At 52.5% G+C, this 10,479-nt stretch overlaps 1 protein-coding gene across 2 annotated transcripts in view; it reads left to right on the top strand.

The window, feature by feature from the left end:
* The first annotated feature begins 4,570 nt into the window (after positions 1-4,570).
* Chst8 (carbohydrate sulfotransferase 8) overlaps positions 4,571-10,479 on the top strand; it is a 120,472-nt gene continuing 114,563 nt past the window's right edge. Inside the window, exon 1 of one of the 2 annotated variants that reach the window (XM_003467206.5) lies at positions 4,571-5,102. The gene's annotated coding sequence lies outside the window, so the exon portion shown is untranslated. Of the gene's footprint in view, positions 5,103-5,736; positions 5,878-10,479 lie in introns of those variants that run through there. The other variant, XM_063252568.1, reaches the window with a different exon arrangement.

Below are 10,479 nucleotides of genomic sequence, written 5' to 3'. Positions count from 1 at the left end.
GCTGCCCCCCAGATCTCTCTAGTCCACTGCCCTGGTTACTATTTCCCCTGTTTGCTCAGCTCCCCCTCTGTGCAGTCAGATCCCCCAGCATTTTCTAAAGAAAGTACTGCTACAATAGAGACTTAGGAGCTTGGTCTCCTGATGCCCAAATGGGGTAACTAAAAGCATGACATCTCTGCCTTCATTTTATCTCCCTAATTACCTTCAAATTTTGGGTCAGATCCTGGATCAGCTCTGCACACAGGCATGCTTAATCACTCAGGGAGTGTTTGTGTCACAAGATCTAGTAGCCCTAAAATTACCTAACCTGTCTCATCTCCCTACAAGGCTGAAGACACCAAGTCAAAAATAACTAAGGTAATTTTTCAGGGACATCTAATTCTGAAATGTCCAGTTCCAGACCTACTGGGGTGAAGCCTAGAAGTTCTGAGTCACCGTCCTAAAGCTGCAGTCACCTTGGACTTCAGAAGAAGCACAGCCTCACCGAACACCCCATAATGAGGTCTGCCCCCTCCCCCATGCAGGAGCAGTTACCCCATGACAGAGCTGTGGCTGCTTCCCAAACAATCTGTCATCTTGTGATGGGAACTAAACTGCTGCCTCATGATGCTGGCTCCCAGACCTCACAGCAGACATCCTGAGATACCCGCAACTAAAGAGTGACTTAACAAGGATCACCTAACGTGCCAGCTATGGAACCCAAGGCCCTTGCCTTTGTTCCCCCTTGCTATAAAACCTCAGACTCTGTCAGCCTCTTAAGGACTCTGCTTCCCCGCATGGACATGCTGATTACAGTCCCTTTAATCACTGCTGCTCTCCTTGGTTGGCATTTTGGAATGAATGACAGAGTTGGTCTATTGAGAACCCCCAGATCCAGGGCTTTCACCCTAAAATTCTAGTAATCCCACCTTTCTGTTCAAGTTATTCCATCTGTTTCTACTGCATACTACCCAGAAACGCCAACTCTGGTTCATGTTAAGGATTGACAGTGGTGTCACCTTACTTTACCCCGAAATCTTCTCTAACAAGAGGAATGATCTCCTCTTAGGTCTCAGAGTGGTGAAGTTTTGGGAGCTGGGACAGGTGTACAGTGCCTGGAACCCTGCAACATCATTGCTAATGCTGGAGAATCACGTGGACGTGCTGAAATCAACACATTTCAAGGCAATTTGACAAAGTGATTTTTCAAACTTCATGGAAACCCAAAGAATAACAGGAAAGAGGGAAGATCATAGGGAATGGAGAGAGGAGACCAAGCAGAAGCATTCATTCAGGATGACTAAGGTATGTCTTGCCCAGAAGTGGTTTTGGGCCTCTTCCCAGACAAGAAATTGTTAGGAATCATAGAATCACAAGTCAGATCTGAACAGGGAGCTCTATTCTTCTTACTGTTGAAAAGATGAAGATGAAGCCCATACTAGGATCCCAGGAGAGGCAGCTGGAAAAGGCAGTTGTGTCCCCTGGGAAGTCACCCACCTGGATATGACCTGATCAGCATGTCAGATGTGATCTGTCTGCCCGTTGAGCTCATTTTAGGAGACCTTGAGTTCACCATATTTCAAAGGTCGTTATGGGGCTACCCTGAAAGTGGTAGGTCTGGGGGTGACCTTGGCAAGGATGGTCACAGTACTCCATTATCCTAAAATGCTTTCATATCCCTTACCCCTTGCTCTGCAAGGCAGATTCTATTGTCCTCTTTCATAAACAGGAAACAGGACCAGAAGCACTAGAAGATACATTCAAAGCCACTGGTTGGCACTGAGAGAGCTCTGACCCTGTTTTGTCTCATTGTTCTTCTCTTTCTCCTATGGGATCCAGGGAGACTAAAAAGTGTTCCTGAACTGCCATCACATAGCCCTCTACTGCCTGATGGATGAGAATACTCTGGCTCTTGTGATGGCAGCAGAATTTAGGACTCAAGGCTCATTCTTGTCAATGGGTTCCTGCCCATTCCCAAACACAGTAAGACGCAATCTTAGCTTTTTAGTTGTGCCATCTTCAGTCTCCAGTGCAAAGGTGCCCGGGGCTCTTCACTGGCGGAAAGGGTGGGGGTGGGGGAGGAGTCCGAGGTTCAAAAACAGTGGAAAAAGGGATTTGCTTATGGCTCATAGCCAAGCCTCCTCCCTGCTCTCGAAGCCCTTACAGCAAACGCACAGTGACTTCTGAACCTCCCTCATTAGGTCTTCTGCAGTTTAGGTTGTGAGCTCACAGTGCCCTGCCATGGAAGTGTCTTTTTACCTTAGTTGGGATGCAAAGAGACAAGTTCGCCACTAATCTTCTGGTGGAGACACACATATCAAAATCCTGCAAGCGAGCACACAGGGCTTCATGTTGGGGAATTGCAGCATTCCTCCGCCTCCCTCACTGCAGAGGCTGAGCCTGACTTTCAAAAAAGGGCACGAAGCCCTTGGCGAATCTCTCAGAGGGAAAACTCACTGTGTTAGTGCCAGGGGCGTCGGTCCCTTTAGGGATTTCCCGAGGCGCCTCCAAACAAGAAGGAAGTCTGGGTTGAAAAACTGAAAATGTGGAGACCTTCAAAGAAATGTACCATTGTTGATTCCTAGTCATGTCTGCCTGAATATTAGATGCAAGCAGTGTTAATAAGTACAGTTGGAAAAGCTAATGGGGAAACCACCCTTCCCAGAAAGATTGCTGCACACAGATGGGCAGGGCAGCTAAGATGGGCTGACTGGCCCCATTCACCGGTCACCATGCAGCCTGTGTAGCCTTGTCTTGTGGAAATAAAGCCTATGAAACTTGTTCCATAGAGGTACTCAGTATCCCAAACCCCTCCCTGATATGAGACTGGGTTTTGGAAATGGAAACTCGCATTCTGTCTCCCTCACTCTCTGTGAGGTGTGTGTGTGTGTGTGTGTGTGTGTGTGTGTGTGTGTGCATTTGCCCTCTGGCATAAGAATTTCTCTTGACCACCACATCTTTATGGCCAAAGTCCTGCAATCTGCCCAGATCCAACTGCAGAGTGAGAGGGAACTCACTGGCAGCTGCCCAGCTGAGCTGTGGCCAGGTGGTAAGAGGGGCTTGATGGAAGGGCCAAGGGACAGTGTCAGTGCATTCTGGGGTACATGGGGGGCAAGCAGCTTTCTGTTCATTCTACCCTCCCCTTTCTGGTTCCTCTGTTCTGCTCTAGACAGTTCTGGGACTAGGGGTAAAGATTCTACTGGCCTATTCTCCCTAACACTTGAATCGTCTCTTGTGTTTAGTTTATTACATCTGATAGGTGGAATAGGATGATGTTAGCTACATACTTACTACATACTTACCACTCCCCAACTACCTGGTATAGCCAGTAGAGTATGGGTAGGCCACAGCACAGTCCTGGGACAGTCTGAGCTCACTTCTAAAGAGGGAGCCCCAGTTCATCCTAACCCATGTTGGAACCAGCACTGGGCCTGATCCTGGCTCTACCATCCTCTAGACGTGTGGATTCCAACAATTTGGTGGCATTCTTGTACCCTCAGTTTCCTCATCTGTAAAATGGGGATGATAACACCTACATTACTGTTGCACTAAAGAAAGGAAGACAATCACAGTGTCAGCATGCCTCCATCTTTCTTCTCACCTATCCTGCTCTGTCTTTGGATGCGCTGAGCTTACCTGGGGCATGAAGGAGGCCATTTGGGCCTGTCATGCAAGCCACCTGGCTGGGGCTTCCTGGCTGTCCTTGGAGAGTGGCTATGCTCCCTGCCAAGGGTGCCCCACTGGGGGCAAGGGTTAAAGGTCTGCTTCACTCCCCAACTCCATCTCTCATCTGGGTCAGCCCACTGGAGTCAGGCCAAGCAGCCAGCAGATACAATCAGAAAGGATGAAGAGCAACCTTCATTCTGCTTTACTAAAAGCTCTGCAAGCTTCTGAAAATACTGCCTGTTCCTTTGAACCCAAGAGGCAACTGATTTACACAGCTTCATACAGTTCCTGGGAGAAAAGAGCCTGCTAGTCCCTTGCTGGCCTCCTGCAGGTGGGGGTTGCCTTTCCCCAGAAAGAACAAGGACCTGAATCCACAGCCCTGTATATGTGCTTGCTCTCCCTGGTGCTGTCTGGTGGGGACCGGTCCCATCCCCACGCTTTGGGTGTAGGCCCCACACTGTAGGGAAACAGATGGTAGGCTCACTGCTCAGGCTGGTCACCAACAGGGTCTCCAAGGAGGAAGGAAGCCCTCAAGGGAGAAGGTGGGTCACTGGTACTTAGAGTAGACCCCTAAAGCCCCAGGAATTTGGGGATCCGTACAGGTAAGTGGCAAGACCTTGGCTGAATTCCACACCAGACTACAGCCAGAAGACCTTCCCGAACCTTTCTAAGCATCAACCTTCGGCCTCCTGCAGGCCCTGAGCCTTCGCAGCGTCAGGTCCTGAGCACACTACCCTGCCCGGCGGCGCTTCGTCCTTTTCCCAGATCTCTCTTGGGCAGTGGCCGTACTCTGGCTGCGCAGTGGAGCCAAGCTCTAGAGCAGTCCAGCTTTGGGATCTGAGAGATCCGCTCAGCTCCAGCCCCGACCGCCCCACCCCCGCGGCTGCCCGACCGCGCCCAGCGGTGGCTCCACCGCCGCGCGCAACCTCCGGGACGGCGGGAGCCGCAGAGAGTGCGTGGGCGCGGCGCCTGTAAGCTCCTGGGGATGTCGAGCGATCACTAGAGAGATCCCCTCCCGGCCAGGCCACCACAGTCTTCGCCACCGCCGTGAGGCGGGGCCCGGGCCGGGGGCGGGGCGCCGGGCAGGCGCGGCGCTATTTCCAGCCCTGCGGGAGGCTTCGCTCGCACTTCGCTGGGAGCCTTCCCGGCGCGTGAGGCGAATCCGGCATCGCTGCGGGAAGGAGAGAGGACCAGGCGGTGGAGGCGGGGGACGAGCCGGGGCGAAGGCCAGGAGGAGCGTGGCTCCGCGCCCTCTCCCTTTCCAGTGCGCTCGGGGCCCCGGCCCCAAACCGCTCGACCGCACCGGGTTCCGCAAGAAACGAGCGAAGGCGCCGGGCAGGAGCCGGGGTGGAGGACCTGCCTGCCGCCCGGGCGCCCCGAGCGCAGGGTTCGCCTGCCGCGGAGGATCGCTGCCGGACCAGAAGATCACTTGGCTTCCCGAGCGCCGCCTGCGCCAGGTAAGTAGCTGCGCCCCTGCCCCACCCCTATTTCTTCTCTGCCCAGGCTGCTAGCCCCAGGGGACCCCGTGAGGCGTCCTGGGGCTGGGGGACAGAACCGCACCGTGCGCCCAACCCGCGACCTGAAGTGGATTGGAGTCTACAGCCGCGGACCCTGATGGGGCGTGCGTGGCTCCCGTCCGGCGGCACTTTGGGGACCTCTTTGGGGCGACCTCTCTAGCGGGAACTTTAATTAGACTTTTGGCCTTGGGATTTCACTAGTAGCCGCGCGGCGGTGAATGCCTGCCCTCGGGCTCGCTCGGTCCCTGCGGACCTCTGGTCCTCCTTCCAGCCCTGGGTGTGGGGAGCGGGGAGGCAGGCTTGGGCGCGGAGCCGCGAGCACCCTACGGGCGGGGCTGGAGCTCGGGCTTTCCCGGGCGTACGGAGCTGGGACTCCGGGGGCTGTGGTGGGCAAGAGGGAAAGAAGTTAGGTGGCTTTGGTTTTCTACTAGGAGGCAAAAGGTACTCGCGCTCTGTCGCGCGCATCCCCGCCCCGCGACTCTCCGGAGCACCGGCCTGTGGGCCCGGCGTGTGTGCGTCAGTGATGGTGTGAAGGTGTGTGCGTGCGTGTGTTCCGGAGTGCAGGAGTCGGAACCTCGGGCGGCTTGGGTGTGTGATGAAAAAATCCGCTTTGCCGCGGGACGGAGCTGAGCGCTGGCGACGGCTGCAACTCCAGCTGCGAAGCAGGCTGCTTCTCAGCACAGCGGCTCTGGCCTCCCTGGAAGCTGGCCGGAAGGTGCGTTTGCAGCTTTTGGCTGTGTCAGAGGTGGCGCTTGGACCCCTCTTCCTTCTGTGGCGCGCTACTCGCGCTGCCCGAACTTTCCTAGTACATTTTCTCTCCAGGCCCTGCGACCCTGACCCCCTATCTGACTGTGCTAATAGAGAAATAGGGGTTGATTCTGAGGTTCTGTCCCGCAGCAGACTCCAGGATCACAGGGAACCCCGCCTCTTTGAGCTGCCTCTCAGCTAGACCCTCAGCCTCGATTGTCTCTCCTTCTCGGGCTGGGCTCTCTCTCTATCGCTTGGTATGAATGTATTCAGGAAGCAGAGCTCATGGCAGAGACCGTTGGGTGCTGCATAAAGGACTCTGGGGTGGATCGTAGAGGGAAGTGGACAGAGAGGTAAGGGGCGGGTTAACTCTTTCCGAGGATGTTCACACACCACACTTTTCCGGGCTCACTTCTGTTTTCGTCTCGACCCATGCGGGAGGGCCTGTCCTAGACCTGCCCCTGCACAGCGCAACCACTGGAGCAGGAGGAACAGTCACTGCTTAAATTCGTGCAGTCATTGTGGCTTCTCCCAACAATCCTGTCCCAGGGACTAGACAGACAGACCATAGAAAGGAGCCGCACCGGTCCCACGAGAAGAGCCTCTTTTACTCAAGACATCCCACTATTTATCTGCGATAGGATGTGGGGTCCCCTCAGGGACAGTGGGCGCCTGTTTAGGAGCCTTCAATAGATTTGCCCTGTGAATTGACCCCCAGGAGAGATAACATGCAGATCCTGAAGACTTTGAGCTGCACTGGAATGATCAATAATTCAATAGCATTTGAAAACAGAAAACCTCAAAGTCTGACCCCATCCCATTGCCTGGCCTGATTGCCCTGGGATGCACAAATGACACCATTTATTTATTTATTTGTTTATTCACTGGGAGTCAAACTCTGCAAGAGTGAATTATGTTCCCTGGGTATTGATTTTTAAAAAGACCCCAAATTAAAAAGTCAAGGTTTTCCTAAAGCAAGGTCAAGGATTAATTATTTAGAGAGAGACTTCAGTTGGCTGGGGAGGGGCACATTTATAAATTGCCTGAGTGGACAAAATAAGATCCTCCGCTTTTCCCTGGCCCCTGCTGGGAGAGGAGAGCTGGCTTGTCTGACCTCCCGCGCTTGGCAAAGTGCTTGCATGGCTGTGACCAGAGGAGGATGCTTTGTAATTCAGCCTGCTGTTTGAGATGCCTTTTTCATCTTGTAGCTGGAATATCACTTGGGAAATTTCATGCATATTTGCTGTGTTTCCATAATGAACATTTACTGATTACAGAGTATCAAGGGGGTTTCATTTTTAAAACATTTATTCGAATCTCTGTTTATGTAAGCTAACAAATCTGGGAAAGTTCAGTAACTACTTTTTTTGCTGTGTCCTTGTTAGGGAAGTGTGGCTGGCAGATTAATCTCAGAATTTGCCTTCTATTCACTTACAAGGATCAGTGTTAGGTTTTTCTGATTGGAAACGTCACATCATTCAGGCTGCTTCCACGCGCCCCCCCCCCTTTGGCTTTTCTCTCTGCGTTCTAGCTAGTGGCACTCTGATAGGTGCTTGTCTGTGGTTTTGCAGATCGAAGAAAGGGTGGGTGCTTGGAGCTTTTATTGTGGTTTGTTAATGCATCTAGTGGATGGAGTGAGGAGGTAGGGAAGGTGTGGTCCCCAGCTCACTTCCCCTGCTCCTCCCTGCTGCCTGGCCTGGAGTCTGAGAACCCTGGAATCTTAACTTCTCCTGCTGCTTCCAGCTTGGAAAGTCTCATCCCCCATTTTCCATGTGTGGCATCTGTATTGGAGAATGAAGGGTGTGGCGGTACCTACAGGCAAGAAGGTGGACAGAGGATTATGGCAGTTCTTTAATGAGCATCTGTGGCAATTAGAGACCCTGCACACAGTGGGAAACAAGGGACCAGCCTTTTAGCTAATCAGAAGGTATGAGTTATATAGTGCTGACCTGAAGAGGTCAACGTGGCTCTGCAGAGGAACAGCCGAAAATAAATAAATAGGCACATGAATAAAAATTAAGGATGATGTCTTGATGTATATGCAACATTTGTGTCCTGGGGCTTCAGGAAGTGGGGGTAGGTAGCCTGCCTGGTGACACTGTGGTGACAATAGGCTCCTTGGTGCTGTCTTTGGAGTCACTGTCAGTACTTATTTGACTCCAGAGGAGCTGTGTCGTCTCCCTCCTGGGAAAAGGCTGTCCATAGGCAGAGGAGAACCAAGGGCTTAGACAAGTTGGGAACAGCTTCATTAGCTCAGGTGGCAGAGGGTGTGGGAGGTACCGCTCATTTCTAATCAGCTGAAGGATATATGACCCTATGGTCAGTAAATCACTGTGGCAGCAGATGAGATTTACAAATTGGTCATGGAAAAAAAAGTTGTGACTTTTACCCTGTGTAAAACTGCCTGTCATTTGTGATCTGACACATCTGCTGGGCTTGTTCCCGGGCAGTTACCAGAATTAAGAGTGTAGTGTAGGCCACCAAGAGACTGGGAAAGCTGTAAGTTGACACCAAGAAGCAGCCCTGAGCCTACCTTCAGGGTAGGTCCTCTTGAGAAGTCAGAGAGTATCTGTCTGCATGCAGGGCTGGGGACAGCAGACACAGTTGCCCTCCCAGACCAGCTGCCTGGATCTGGCATTTACACTCCCCAACATGCAAGGCTATGTATTTAAAGAATCAGCATTTTGGGGGGCTGGTGACTGAGGCATGATGCCCTTTTCCTGCCAAGTCATGGCCAAAGTTGGCCCTGGAAAGTGACATTTATTTTATTTTATTTTTATTGGTATGGGGGATCAAACTCACGACTGCTTACTTGCAAGGCAGGTACTTATGCCGCTGAGCTAAATCCCCAGCCCCATGACATTTATTTTAACTAAGTTGGAATTGTCAACACTGAAATCTGGAGCCAAATGATTCTCTATGCCATGCTCTGAGGGCTAGCCTGGCTGTTACTCTCTTTCCTTCTGCTACCAATGAACGTTTGTTGAGCATATATTAGGTGTCTGTCACTATGCCCGGCTCTTAGAGAAAGTGAGGAAAATAAGAGCAGACCCCTGATCTTGTGGGGTTTGTAGTTGGTAGATTTCCCCCCTATTCATTCATCACTCATTGATTCATTCTCTGCGAGTACCATTAGTAAAAACAAAATCCAAAGCCTGTGTGACTCCAGGTTTGACAGAGAATGAAAAGGAGTGTCTAGTTTGTTACAAGACCTGTGATAAAACAATCTGACCTGGACTGAGGAGTTAGGAGGACTGACTGTTCAGCTGCAATCTGAAGGAGGAGCTAGTTCAAAGAAGGATGAGGTAGAAGGGCTGGAGGAAGTGAGGAAGCTCTCCAGGTACAGGTGAAAGTCATTGTGAAGGGAATGTGCGAGAAAGCATGGATCTCTGTCCACGAGCCATGGGCGGCCCCTGAGGCAGGGAGCATGAAAGAGGTAGATGAAAACTTGGCCACTTAGGGCATTTGAGGCTGGATGCATTGGGATCTGAGACTGTGCTACAGACTGCTGCAGAGCAGGAAGACCAGTGAGGAAGGGACTTTCTCCAGAGTGATCCTGGAGAAAGATGATCACAGGAATGATCACAGGAATTGGTGCTGGGTTGTGTGCAGGAGGGGAGACAATGAAGTGGTGGGGTATCACTTGTGGGACACCAGTAGGAGCTGTTGGTTCCCCGAGGCAGGGTCCCCTGGGGTGCTGAGCTCCTGTCCACTCCAGGCATGATCTGTCCTCCCAGAACTGGGTGGTCAGATGGCTGGTTGTGCAGCCGTGCCTCTGTACCCCGTCTCCCGCTCACCCCTTTCCAACTGTCCTGGAAGTTTGTGGGCTCCCTCTGCCTTTCTGTGTCACCCAGATCTCTGTGCTAAAGACAAGTGGCCAGAGGCCAGAGCTATTGTCTTTTTCTTCCTCTGGTTCCCATTTCCTGGCTGGACCAGACTTACTCAGGGCTGGCTTTCTGCAGGGGTATGGGGCAAGGTACTGCTTTTCATCTGCTGAGCCCTGGACCCAGCCCTCTGCATGAAACCACTTGCTGGGCTCTGATGCCAGCCTTTCCCGGGACTTGATTGCCCACAGACCTGCTGACTACGGTGGCCCCAGTCTATGTTTCATTCACTTAGCTACCTTGGTCCCCTTAGTAGGTCCTGCACCTGCCATGCACTTGATCTAACCTGGCAGCTGGTTGGCACCTGCAACAAAAAGAACTCTTTTATGCCCTTCCCTCATTCTCAGTTCTTCCTCCTTTTCCTCCTGCTTATAGAAGTCCGTCTGTACCTGCTTCTGCCCTCTCTTTGAGGGGCTATGCCCAAGGCTTAGAGTGCCCCAGCTCCCTCTGATGTCAGTGAGTTTCCTGTGGCTGTCTTCAGGTCTGCTCAGGCCCCGGCTTCCCTACCGACATCAGCTTGTCTTCCAGAGCTGGGGTGGGGGAGCAGGCCTGTGAGTCACCCTGCTTCCCGTTGTGCCCACATTGCTGGCTGCAGGCCCTGTGCTGAGCGGCTGCCGAGCTGCAGGCAACAACCCAGGTCGCTGTCACCTTGTCCTCACTCTGTCTGGGCCTCAGCCAACTGCTCC

The sequence above is a fragment of the Cavia porcellus genome, unplaced genomic scaffold (assembly GCF_034190915.1).
Source record: "Cavia porcellus strain 051 isolate PalLab524CR breed Dunkin Hartley unplaced genomic scaffold, mCavPor4.1 scaffold_7, whole genome shotgun sequence".
Classification (NCBI taxonomy): Eukaryota; Metazoa; Chordata; class Mammalia; order Rodentia; family Caviidae; genus Cavia; species Cavia porcellus.
This window is presented reverse-complemented; position numbering and strand designations above follow the sequence as displayed.